This window comes from Lissotriton vulgaris, chromosome 11 (genome assembly GCF_964263255.1).
Source record: "Lissotriton vulgaris chromosome 11, aLisVul1.2, whole genome shotgun sequence".
NCBI lineage: Eukaryota > Metazoa > Chordata > Amphibia > Caudata > Salamandridae > Lissotriton > Lissotriton vulgaris.
Genome location: NC_141699.1, coordinates 244528945 through 244542205, shown reverse-complemented (window position 1 = coordinate 244542205; position 13261 = coordinate 244528945).

Sequence of the window (13261 nt, the reverse complement as noted above, 5' to 3'; positions counted from 1 at the left end):
AGAGGCTCACCAGTGCCACAAGTGGTGGTTCCTTGAGCCCAGAGAGGCTCCAACTCTGTGCTAACTTTCCCTGCTCCAGTTGTCCAGCACTTAGTGGACAACTGCCACGTTTAGGCCCTGACATTGGGACACCGGGACAGTCACAGGTGGTGACTTGTGAGTATGGGGTAATGGTTATTGATTCTGCACCTCTGAATGTATTGATTATGCGTCATGTGCCTTTACACCTCTGAATGTTGATACATCATGTGTCTTATCCTTGCACCCCTATAGGTATTGTGACATGTAGGTGGTTGTTTTCTCCCTAGTACAGGTGGTGCTAGAGAGGTCCTGTTACCAGTGATTACTGGTGGTATGCTCTACTGTTATATTTTTGTGCTACAGTCATTATTTCTAAAAGTGCTGATACCCTTGACAGTGGTCCAGGTGGCCCTGTCCTGTACAAATATCCCTTGTAAATTCCGCCCGTGCCTGTTGGCACCGTGTAATAAGATGTGTGTTTTATCTGATGTATATTTTTATAATACAAAGGCTATTTTTACATAACCTTGTGTGGAGTGTTTTCTTTGTGGTGGGCCTTGGGTGTTGTTGCTGGGGTGCATGCGCAAATACTTAACTTACATCGCCTCCAAGTTTAGCCTTGACTGCTGCGCCACGTTACCTAGAGGGCGAGTAGGGGTTGCCTTGGTGTGTGACTCCCTTGTCCTGACACTTAGAAGTGGCGATCCCTGACTGACCTCGACGCGAGTCTTGGCCGGCCAGGGTCCCGGTTCTAACAGTCATTATTTAAAATATTTCATTATTGTAATTTAAAACTTATTGCTTGCTTGTATAAGCTTTATTCGAGACAATTCTCATAAAAGCACATAAAATCAACAGTTACACAAAAATACATAGTCACAAAGTAAAAAATTCATTAAACACAGTGCAGCTCATACAACATTTACACATAAAACAGTTTATACCAGTAATATTACATAAAAATTTGTTAAAAAAGGAATTCCTGATTACCTGCTACCCCCCAATGACCGTCGTCTTATCGCCCAAGCCCAACCCATATATTTGGCTACCCCTATGACAATCGAATCCAGGTTTGTTGTGCATAGGATTCTTAAGGCCACTACACTATCTCGTGTCCCCAGGTTTTTGCATACCGGCGAGAGCCATTTTCTTCTCGGATTTACATAGGCTTGGCATGCAAAGAGAAAATGGCCTATGCTCTCCTCGGCATTTTCGCAAGCAGGACATATGTTGTTAGTGGGTCTGTGCCAGCCAGATGTCAATTTCTTAAGGGGAATGGATCCTGACCTTAACTGAAAGACTAGTTTCCTGTCCATAGGTACCGTGATATTATCCCAGTAGTTTTCTAGGACAGGAATAATTTTAGTCTCCAGGAAACGGCCAGACATAGAGTCTGCCCTAGTGTCGTTCAGCATCTTACCTCCCACCCAATCCCAATATTGCTCTTTGAGGGCTTCTTTGCTTGGGAAGATTTCTCCCTCGGGGTTGTTCCAAAGATTCGAAAACCCTAGATTTACCAACATGGTCTTCAGGTGTTTTAACCATTTTATCTTATGGAAGATATCTTCTTTGATTATCCACAGAAAGCCCTCTGCGTATTGTCTTATTTCTGGAGTCGTCCAGAGGCGTCTCCAGTAAAGAACTGGGCGCAATCGAGCTCTGTCGACAATCGTACGTCTGCCTAGCTCCAAGAACAATGGGATTAGAGGGGTGCTCTGTGGGAGTCCTATAATCCCTCGCATGAACTTGTTCTCGGAAGTCTGAAGAGCCACCAGACTATCCCAAGCCCATAGTTCCGCGCCATATAGAGTGGCACCCAAAACCTTCGCATCATATACTGCCATTGCGGGTTTTATAGGTTTTGTTTTTGATTTACGGTGTTCCCCCCTTAGAGCACCTGAAAGCTGCTGGTGCTTTAAGACCACTTTATTCACATGATGCGTCCAGCCTGTCCCCCCGCAATCTGTACTCCCAAGTACGTGAATTCATTAACTATATCAAGCCTGCTGTTATTTAGGGTAATCTTGGGATAGCTCCTGCGTCCTGCAGAGAAGGCCATTAGTTTAGTTTTTCCTACATTTACTTCTAGCCCATGCTCCATGCAAAAAGCATCAAAAATGCTTAATGCACGTTGCAGCCCCATGGGGGTCTTAGACAGAATAAGAGTGTCGTCAGCGAACATCAGGATCGGAACTCTGGTGTCCGCTAACGATGGGGCATCTACACTAGCCTTCGACATTCTCTCGACTATCCCGTTAATGAATAACGAGAAAAGTAGAGGGGCCATAGAACAGCCTTGCCGAACACCCCTTTCCACAGGGAAGTCCAAAGTTGTCTCCCCACTGCCACCCCACTGGACTCTAGCAAAATTGGATTCATGCAGTCGCATGATTAATGTTAGCAGATCTGCAGGAATCCCCAGCTTTTGGAGAACCGACCAAAGCTTGTACCGGGGGACTAGATCGAACGCCGCCCGCAGGTCGACAAACGCGTCGTACAGGCAGCCCCTTCCCAGTTCGACGGTCTTCCACCGCAATATGGCGAAGCGGAAGACCTGGTCAATGGTACTAGTTGCTCGCCTAAATCCCGCTTGGTATGGGGAGAGGGCGCTATTATCTTCTACCCAGTCCATTAGCTGGTTTGTTACCATTCTCCCAACAATTTTCTGTATAGTGGCTATTAAACTTATGGGCCTATAATTAGCAGGCAATGAGCGATCGCCCTTCTTGTGGATGGGGATAATGGTTGCACCCTTCCAAATGTCTGGGACCACGGCCCCCTTTGCTAAGGCATTTGCCACAAGGAGGGTGTATCTCGCCCATCTAGTCACATCATATTTGAAAATATCAGGGGGGATACCATCCGGACCTGGCGCCCTCCCACATTTCGCGGAGCAGATGGCAATTTCCGCTTCACTAAGGGAAAATAGATCTTCAGTTGCATAGACCAGTATTATATTATCGGCTACCACAAGTTTGTTACTTTCCGCGTACTGTGGTCCGAAGTAATCCACCCAGGCTTCCACTGGTACATTATTGTCAGGTTTTGCTGGGCCCGCACCACTACCCCACTTGATAATTTTCCAGAATAACATTGAGTCTTTGTTATCAGAGGCTTCTTTTAATTGGGCCCAATGGTCTTCGTCCCATTCCTTTTTGGCACAATAGATGGCTAATTTGTACAGTTTCCTATTCTTAATCACTGCAGCACGATCCCTGTTCCTTATGGCATGCCCCAGGTCTAGTCGCGCAGTTCTACAGCGTTTATCAAACCACCTACCCACTTCCTTAGTTTTCTTCCCTTTTCTTTTCTTAATGAAAAAACATGGTCTTAGAAGGGAGAATAAATTATTGTGGATTTCAGTGATACCCTTGTCCCCTGGAACCACTGGGGCTGCTGCTTCAATCGCGGAAATTGCACGATCAACCTCATTATTAATATATGTCATAGTGGCCTCATTTGCTAGTACCTTGGGCCATTTTAACCTTCGCTCATCGTTGCTTAAAAGAGGGGTTTCATCGTGTGTCACAATAGGGTTTCCTAAACCAGTATTCCACCACCTATGGGACACACATAGGGGGTTGTGGTCGCTTTCAACCCGGGGCCTAACAGCCATGTCAAAAACCCCATTCCACAGCTGGAGACTACACAGTATATAATCAATTCGACTCCTATTAATACCATTGTCAAAAGTGTAGCAACCCTCCTTGTCACCATGTGTCCTGCCGTTTAGAGCTCTTAAACCATGTTCCAAACAAATTCCGTTTAGTAATATGATCTCCTTTGTCCATCGCTTCACAGGTTTTAGGTTTAGAGATGGTGCTCCCCAGAGATTGTCCTCTTCACTCTCCATAAGGTCATTTGTACAGTCCAAGGGTTCAAAAGTCCTGTTTAGATCCCCAACAATTATCTTTACATTTTCCTGGGAATTGGCCTCCATTGCATCAGACAATAACTCAATAGTGGATAGATTTGTTACTTTGTCTCCTCTCACATAAACATTGTATACATCTATTGATTGGCCCTTGGCAACGGAGATTCTTAGTGCTTGCAGATCAATGTTTCCCACGTCCAGGGTTTTTATGTTAATGTGCAGATCCTGTCTAACCCAAACAGTTAGGCCTCCCTTGGGCCGCCCTCTTCCCCCTTTTGAGGCTGGTATACAATAATTCAAGTAACCTTGACAAAAGAGTGGATCACAAGCCCAGGTTTCTTGAAAACAACAAATGTCAAAACCACTTATAAAATCCACCCAAGATTGGGAATCCAACTTGCTAGCCAACCCGGCGACATTCCAAGATAAAAATGTACCAATGTCTGCGTTTGTCCCGTCCCGAGCTTTGACTAGTGGGAATACTTGGGCTGGCATTGGGCTTTCCATAGGACTAGTCAGCCTTTCTAAGTCATCTGTTGGGTCCACAGTTAAATCATCTATTACATTTGTGTTAACTATTCCCAGTCTTGGGCCACCTTCTTCGACCACACACCCCGCCTCAATGTTGTTCACCAATTGATTTGTAGCAATAGTATTACCACAAACGTCACGTAGCCCTTCTACTTCTTTTATGATCCCACCCGTGCTATCAGTGCCAGTATGTCAATACCCCCAGCCCAAATCCTGCCATCCTACATAGGGATTGTAATGTGTATGTAAGGTATGCTTATGACCAGCAGGGGGAGGTGGTAAGGGATTAACTGGCCATGATACAGTAGGGGGGATTAAGGGCTCGTTGAGTAGACTTGTAGTTACACTTGAGGGTCGGGGGTAAAAAAAGGTAAGGTCCACAATACCAATTCCACCCTTATTTGTTCCCCATCCCTGCCTTGTTATCCATCCCACCACCCTAGGGTCTTGGAAATTAACCACAATACAATCCCCCCCCAGGGTTTTTGGTGTGTAACCCATCCAGTCAATTCTCCTTGCCCCTATTATTAGCCCGTCAATATCACCCGGCAGAGGACGGTTTTCCTTTAACCAGTGCATGGTCTTGTTTTTAAGCATCTGGAAATTTTCTCTCTGTCCTGGGGGTAAAGGTGGTACATTGATAAGAACTGCCACGTAGGGGAAGGAGTCTGGAGTAAGATTAATTGGGGGTTTTCTATGGGGTGGCTTTGGCAATGGCGGTGGGATAGATTTGGGGGCTTGGGGAACGAGTTGGAGGGCAGGCTTCTGCACCTGTAGTTTATTATTTGCTTGGAACGATGCTAAAGATTTACCTGCCGACTGGCATACATTAGCCCCGTTTCCTCCCCCCGGGATGTTTGGGGCTATGCGTGTGCTATTGGTTACGTTTACAGATGTTGGTACTTTACCCACTTGTTGACACAATGTAGCCTCAACGTTCCCAGTGGCCGGTGGATTTTGTGTCTGGGGTATTATGGGCTGTGTAGGGTGCGTTGAAGTCGACTGCGGTGGTTCAGAACCAGCAGTCACTCTCTCAGCCCTATCTGAAGTTTTAACAGTGGCTTTAGCTGGAGGTTTGTTTTGTTTGGGAGGTAAAGGAGAGCCATTTCGGGGATTTCTACCCTTGTCCTGTACATGAGGGTTATTTACGACCTGGGGGTTTGTGTTTGCTTCCGCTCTATTTGCTTTAATCAAGGATTTTGTCGAATAGAAATTGTCTAATGTTGTCTGCTCGAAGTGGTTTAACCTTTCTGCGAGCTTGACAATTCTATCCTCAATAGGGGTAAGTAGTTGTCTGAACATTTTTTCCAGTTCTGGGAGCACATTTACAAATGATACAGAATTTTCTTTACTTGGTACATTGGAAACAGTACAAGAATTGTCCGCTATGTCTTGGCTATCCTGGGATACAAGAATAGTTGGTGTTACACTTCCTGTACTTTGGACTTGTTCGTTAACTACCTTTCCAATGTTCACAAGTTTATGTAGCTTCCTGAGTTTTTGTGGGGGTCTGACCACCTTTTTGCATTTTTTTGCGGAAGCTGGTCGTTTCCTTTTGGACCCAATTTTGGGATTGGCCGGTGCAACCTGAGGACCTAAATCAGGGTGCGATGTTGATTGGAATTTACTGCCACATGGATTATTTGAGTCTGCCACGTCACTCTTATTTGTTTTATCGGCCTGGACCTCAGAGTGTTCGTGTGTAACTCGGAGGTTCACTGATGATAAGGGGGTTACCAAAGTGGGGTAGGCTAGATTTGGAAATTTGTCCGTGGAGTTCTTAAGTATTTCAATGGATAACCTACGCTCTGCACGCTTCTCAGCCAATGTTAGCTCTTTGTCTATTGTCAATGAGCGATTAAAAAAGAATTTGTCTAAGGGACCAATAGCCAGTGGACCAGGCTCCATTGGAAGAGTCATCAAGGGGCAGTTTGCAGCACTCGTATTTGTAGTCATTGCCATATTGATTACAAGATAATGCAGGAGTGTCTATGTCACTTACTGTGATTGATGATGTATGGCGTTGGCAAGAGGGGTGGCCCAGCCCGGCCTCCTTCGGCCCCGGACGGCCACAGACGGTCCCGCCCTTGTCCCGGGCTTCTCCCGGCGCCCTCCCGCGCGCTCCCGCGCAGCGGGGATGTTACCTCCTTTTATATGACTGCTGTGAGCACCGAGAAGGCGGGGCCGGCAGGGAGAGGAGCCCAGCTGGAATCGGGCGCGCGGGGACTCCTGGTCAATGGAGTCCTCCGCTCTACCCTCGCAGCCCTGCCGGTCTAGTGACGCTCCTTCTGGTTGGTCCGCTACTGCTGCTGTGAATCCGCGAAGCGGGACCCGCAAAGCGGGTCCGGCGAGGAGGGGCGGCACACAGCAAGCAGAGGCAAAGGTGAGGAGTGGCGCTCGTTGTGTAGCGTTAGGCAACAGGAATCCACCTCTGTTCAGGTTCAGCTGGTTTTTAACACTCCCGGTGGTGAAGGCGGGGCCGGCAGGGAGAGGAGCCCAGCTGGAATCGGGCGCGCGGGGACTCCTGGTCAATGGAGTCCTCCGCTCTACCCTCGCAGCCCTGCCGGTCTAGTGACGCTCCTTCTGGTTGGTCCGCTACTGCTGCTGTGAATCCGCGAAGCGGGACCCGCAAAGCGGGTCCGGCGAGGAGGGGCGGCACACAGCAAGCAGAGGCAAAGGTGAGGAGTGGCGCTCGTTGTGTAGCGTTAGGCAACAGGAATCCACCTCCGTTCAGGTTCAGCTGGTTTTTAACACTCCCGGTGGTGAAGGCGGGGCCGGCAGGGAGAGGAGCCCAGCTGGAATCGGGCGCGCGGGGACTCCTGGTCAATGGAGTCCTCCGCTCTACCCTCGCAGCCCTGCCGGTCTAGTGACGCTCCTTCTGGTTGGTCCGCTACTGCTGCTGTGAATCCGCGAAGCGGGTCCGGCGAGGAGGGGCGGCACACAGCAAGCAGAGGCAAAGGTGAGGAATGGCGCTCGTTGTGTAGCGTTAGGCAACAGGAATCCACCTCCGTTCAGGTTCAGCTGGTTTTTAACACTCCCGGTGGTGAAGGCGGGGCCGGCAGGGAGAGGAGCCCAGCTGGAATCGGGCGCGAGGGGACTCCTGGTCAATGAAGTCCTCCGCTCTACCCTCGCAGCCCTGCCGGTCTAGTGACGCTCCTTCTGGTTGGTCCGCTACTGCTGCTGTGAATCCGCGAAGCAGGACCCGCGAAGCGGGTCCGGCGAGGAGGGGCGGCACACAGCAAGCAGAGGCAAAGGTGAGGAGTGGCGCTCGTTGTGTAGCGTTAGGCAACAGGAATCCACCTCCGTTCAGGTTCAGCTGGTTTTTAACACTCCCGGTGGTGAAGGCGGGGCCGGCAGGGAGAGGAGCCCAGCTGGAATCGGGCGCGCAGGGACTCCTGGTCAATGGAGTCCTCCGCTCTACCCTCACAGCCCTGCCGGTCTAGTGACGCTCCTTCTGGTTGGTCCGCTACTGCTGCTGTGAATCCGCGAAGCGGGACCCGCGAAGCGGGTCCGGCGAGGAGGGGCGGCACACAGCAAGCAGAGGCAAAGGTGAGGAGTGGCGCTCGTTGTGGAGCGTTAGGCAACAGGAATCCTTATATATATATATATATATATATATATATATATATATATATATATATATATATATATATATATATATATATTAAGAAATTATCTTTTATACATCAGTATTAGTGACAATTATATATTTGTTCGATATTTTTGTACTTACTATTATAAGTATAGGATGGAGATATTTTTGTCTTCGATATTTATGTCCCGATACTTTTGTAGCACAATATTTTAGGAGGCGATATTTTGTCAGTGAAGCTTCTGAGAGCAGAAGAAGGAAAAACACATGATGGGGAAACAAGAAGGCTGTGCATCCTTGGTATTCCGCATGCTGATATTAAATAGTGTCAGCCTCAGTCTTCTGAGCAGAGCTTTTGGAATTACCACTCTTTATTTTACAAATTAAACACTGTAGGGAGCCATACATTTCTTAGATGTGCAACCAAAACAATCTATCTATCTATCTATCTATCTATCTATCTATCTATCTATCTATCTATCTATCTATCTATCTATCTATCTATCTATCTATCTATCTATCTATCTATCTATCTATCTATCTATCTATCTATCTATCTATCTATCTATCTATCTATCTATCTATCTATCTATCTATCTATCTATCTATCTATCTATCTATCTATCTATATATCTATCTATCTATCTATCTATCTAAAGATTAGTTTTAGTTAGGGAAATTGTATTTATTCTTTCTATACAAAGCAAACTTAAACTAAACAAACATTTCAAATTCGGAAGTTATAGTTTTACCTTAAATCAATAATGTATGCATCACCTTCAAATTACTATAACTTGCCAACTACCATACACACCATTCTCAACTTGCTAGCCAGAGTACATTAGTTATAATATGCCCCATCTCCAAATGCTTCTCATACCCTTTCATATTACATGACAAATATCATGTGAAGTTATAGCACTTATAGCAACACTTATGACATCTCAAATGACACCATTTGTGAGAACACCGTGCACGGTAGCGTGGCCAGCTATCATTAATGCGCTCAGGCTAGTGAGTTGAGTGAAGTGTGGTAGAGTGGAATAGTGCAGAGTGGAGTGGCATAGAGTGGAATGGTGTAGCTTAAAATGGTGCAGAGTGGAGTGGCATAGAGTGGCTTTTATTTGAGTGGTGTAGCGTGTAATAGCATAGAGTGGAGTAGTATAGAGTAGAGTGGTGTAGAGAGGAAAGCACTGAATTGAGTAGTGTAGAGTTGAATGGCGTATGTTGGAATAACTTAGAACGCAATAGACTGGAGTGGAATAGAAAATAGAGGAGTGGCGTAATAAAGTCAAGTGGCATAGAGTTGAATGGTGTACAGTGGAATAGCGTAGAGTAGAGTGGTGTAAAGTGGAGTGGCGTAGAGTATAATAGCAGGGATTGGGGTCAAGTGGGGGGCATTGAGTGGGCTGTCATAGACAGGAGTCTTGTAGAGTGATGTAGAGTAGTGTGGCACAGATTGCATAGTGCAGAGAAGAGTTGTATAGTGAGGAGTGGCATAGAGTGGAGTGACATAGAGTGGCGTGGTGTACTGTCAAGTAATGTAGTGTGAAGTGGTTTTGAGTTGAATAGCACAGAGTACAGTGGCATAGAGTGGAGAGGCGTACAGTGGAGTGACATAGAGTGAACTAGCATATAGTGGAGTGGTGTTGAGTGAACTACCATATAGTGGAGTGGCGAGTGGCGTAGAATGGAATGGTGTTGAGTGGAATAGCATAGAGTGGAGCGACAGAGAGTGGAGGTGTGTAGAGTGGAGTGGCGTACAGTCCAATAACGTAGAGTGGAGTGACATAGAGTAGAGTGGCATACAATGAAATAGCATACAAAACAGTGGTGTTGAGTGGAGTGGTGCAGAGGTTAATGTCGTACAGTATTTGTATTTTGTATTTTTGGTATTTGTTAGGTGCATATATCACCTGTAGGTCTCATAGCACCCACAGATACTCAGAGAAACCACAGGAGGTGACTAGGCAGAGCTAGAAAAGCCAGGTCTTAAGGATTTTGCGGAATCTTTTATGATCAGGTTCCAGTCGGAGATATGGGGGCAGGGATTGCCATGTTTCCGGGGCAATTTTGGAGAAGTATCTGTCCCAATTTCTTACTGTACGGAAGTTGTTTACTGGTAGAGTGGAGGATTCTGACTGGTTGGTATTTTATCAGATTATTAGCTAGATATTTTGGTCCTTTGCCGCTTAGGGTTTTATGGACTAAACCGCATAGTTTGAATGTGATCCTTTTTTTATGGGGAGCCAGTGAAGGGTCCTCAAACTGGGCGCGGAGGGAGTGTGGGGAGGAAGGTTCAGGACCAACCTGGCCGCAGTGTTCTGTAAAACCTGCAGTTTAGTCAGATACTCTTCATTTATTGAGGCAAATAGTGCATTTCATTAGTCCAGACGGCTAATGATTAGTCCCTGTACTAGGGGAATGCTTGAGGATAGAGGAATCCATTTGAACATTTTCCTGAGATTATACATAAGCCCATAGCTGGTGCGTACTACATTGTTGATGTGGTATAGCATATAGTTTAGCATCATGTAGTCTAGTGGCACAGAGTGGAACACCGTAGAGTGGAGTGGCATAGAGATGAGTAGTGGTACAGAGTGGATTGGTGCACAGTACAGTGTTGTAGAGTGGAGTGGCATAGATTTGAATAGTGTAGAGTGGAGCAGCTTTGGGTGGAATGATTTAGAGTGGAATAGCGTACAGTGGCGTGTCACCGGATGGCTTAGAATGGAGTGTTGTGGAGTGGAGTGGCGTACTATACAGTGTCATAGAGTGACGAGGCATACAGTTGAATAGCACAGAGTGGCATACAGTGGACTGGCATTGAGTGTTGAGTGGAATGGTGGAGAGTTCAGTGGCATAGGGTGGATCAGAGTTGAGTGGCGTACAGGGTAGTAGTGTACAGTGGAGTGAGGTAGAGTGGAGTGGCATAGAGTGGAGTAGCATAGAGTGGAGTAGTGTACAGTGGAGTGGCATAGTGTGAAATATTGTAGAGTGGAATAGCGCGGAGTGGAATATTGTGCAGTAGAGTGGCGTAGAGTGGACTGGCATGAAGGGGAGTGCCTTATAGGGCTATGACATAGAGCAGAAAAGGGAAGAGTGAAGTGGCTTCGAGGGGAGTGGCATAGAGCAGCTTAGAGTCGAATGGCGTAAGGTCTATTAGCATTCAGTGGAGTGGTGCAGAGTGGAGTGGCATGGAGTTGAATAGTATGAAGTGGAATAACATAGAGTAGAGTGGCGTTGGGCCCGATTCACAGAACTAATTTAAGACAAAATCCTAAACTTACTACTTTTGGTATTCACAGAAGTTAGGATTTTGTCTTACGTTTGTCTTAAGACAGACTTAAGTTAGGATTTTGTCTTAAGTTTGTCTTAAGTCTGTCTTAAAACAAACTTAAGACAAAATCCTAACTTCTGTGAATACCAAAAGTAGTAAGTTTAGGATTTTATCTTAAGTTAGTTCTGTGAATCGGCCCCGTAGAGTGGAATACTGTAGAGTGGGGTGGCATAGAGTGACTTAAAGTTGAGTAGCGTGGAGTGTAAATAAAGAACGCTGGAAAACATTTGGTTCCCACTGCACATTGCGGGCCTGTGACATAAGCTTTGGAGGGGTAAGTTAAAGGCAGGCCTAGAATGTTTAGTTCTGACTTACACTCAGTGGAATAAAGATATGTAAAATTACTCTCTGTTTGGGGAGTGTTTCTTGGCAAGGGCCTGTGCTGGTAGGACGCTACAGCTGGCGACGAGATAGGAGATACAAAGCCTGTACACTGAAAGCGTGGTCCAGTAAACTGTTTGTGCATGCCAAGTGTGACGCAGTCGAAGTGCAGAATTGGCCCTGGCACCGGTGGAGTGTCAGCACAACACCAGCCTGTGTAAAATGCTTGAAGATAAAGAAAGCAACATTGAAAGTCTATATGCCATGGCTAGGAACTGAAAAAATGGACGTCAATAAAAGGTACTTCACCATTACATGAATGAATGCCAAACACTATACAGAGCAAGAATGCTAAAGGCGGCTGCAACTAGGTTATGAAAGCAGCACACAGCAATGGTTCAATACAGATTAAACTGAAATTCATGTGCAATGAAACAAGGATTAACCCGATGTTTGTGAAAAAACATTTAAGCACATATCTAACCAAATATTATAATGTTATCTGCGTTCATGGACTAGTAGTATATGAGGATTATCTACTTGTGTTTGATACCTGCATGACAACCACCAAAGCTGCCGCATAGGGGATTTCAAAACCTTCAGAGACTGCCATCAAATAAGGAGCTCCAATGGACAGCCTGGGCGAGGTTCAAGCTCCAAGCTCCAAAAGTTATTAAGGCTGACCCAGAAGCCAGCACGTCACAAGGTGATAGAGAAGCTTTGTATGAACAAGTTCCATAATAAGTACTTGAGAGACCATTACTATCCACCAATGCATATAAGGCTGTTGCATTCCTAAAACCGCCATCAGCATTTGATACCAAAAGCACAATATTGGCAATAGATGGACTGCATGGATAAAGACTTTTGAAGATTTCATAGATGCACTAGATGAAAAGGACAATAAAAAGATTATAAAGAGCCGAATTACGATGTTGGGCATTGCGGTCTAGAACCGACACACCATAGGTCGGCGGTTCCGACCACCGGATTTGTATGCGACCGCCCTATGGGCAGTCAGAAACATCCATTCCCCAAAGGCAGGTTGTGGGGTGAGGGTAAAAGGCCCGCAGCACAAGCTCCCGTTGGTAAATGCATATTTTTTAAACATCTGAGCACCATGTGGCAGACACCATGTAGAGCCTTCCACGTGGTGCTGGGATGTTTAGGTGGGCACCTTAGTGAGGACCAGTGTGGAAGGAGGCCTTGCTAGGAGCCCAAAAGACCCTTTCCGACTGCTGCTCCATGTCAGAAAGGCCGTCATGAAAAGGCTGTCAGAAAGTGCCATCATAATCCCGATGGCAGAGCCAAGTCTGGCTCCACCATCATTAGGGGATTATTTTGGCTTCTGTTGCTCCAACAGACTTGAAGAGCCTGTCGGAAGCCCATCAGAATCCCCTGCAGGTTTCACTCAGGCCCCCATCATCCTAATACGGCGGTTGGACTGAAACTTACGATGTAAGGCAGAAAGCCTCCAACAGCTGGTTGGAGGCTTTCCACCTGACATTGTAATCAGGCCCCGTCTGAGGAACATTGCTGGTGAAAGAGTGAAAGAAGCCATAAAAACAATACCAAAAGAAGG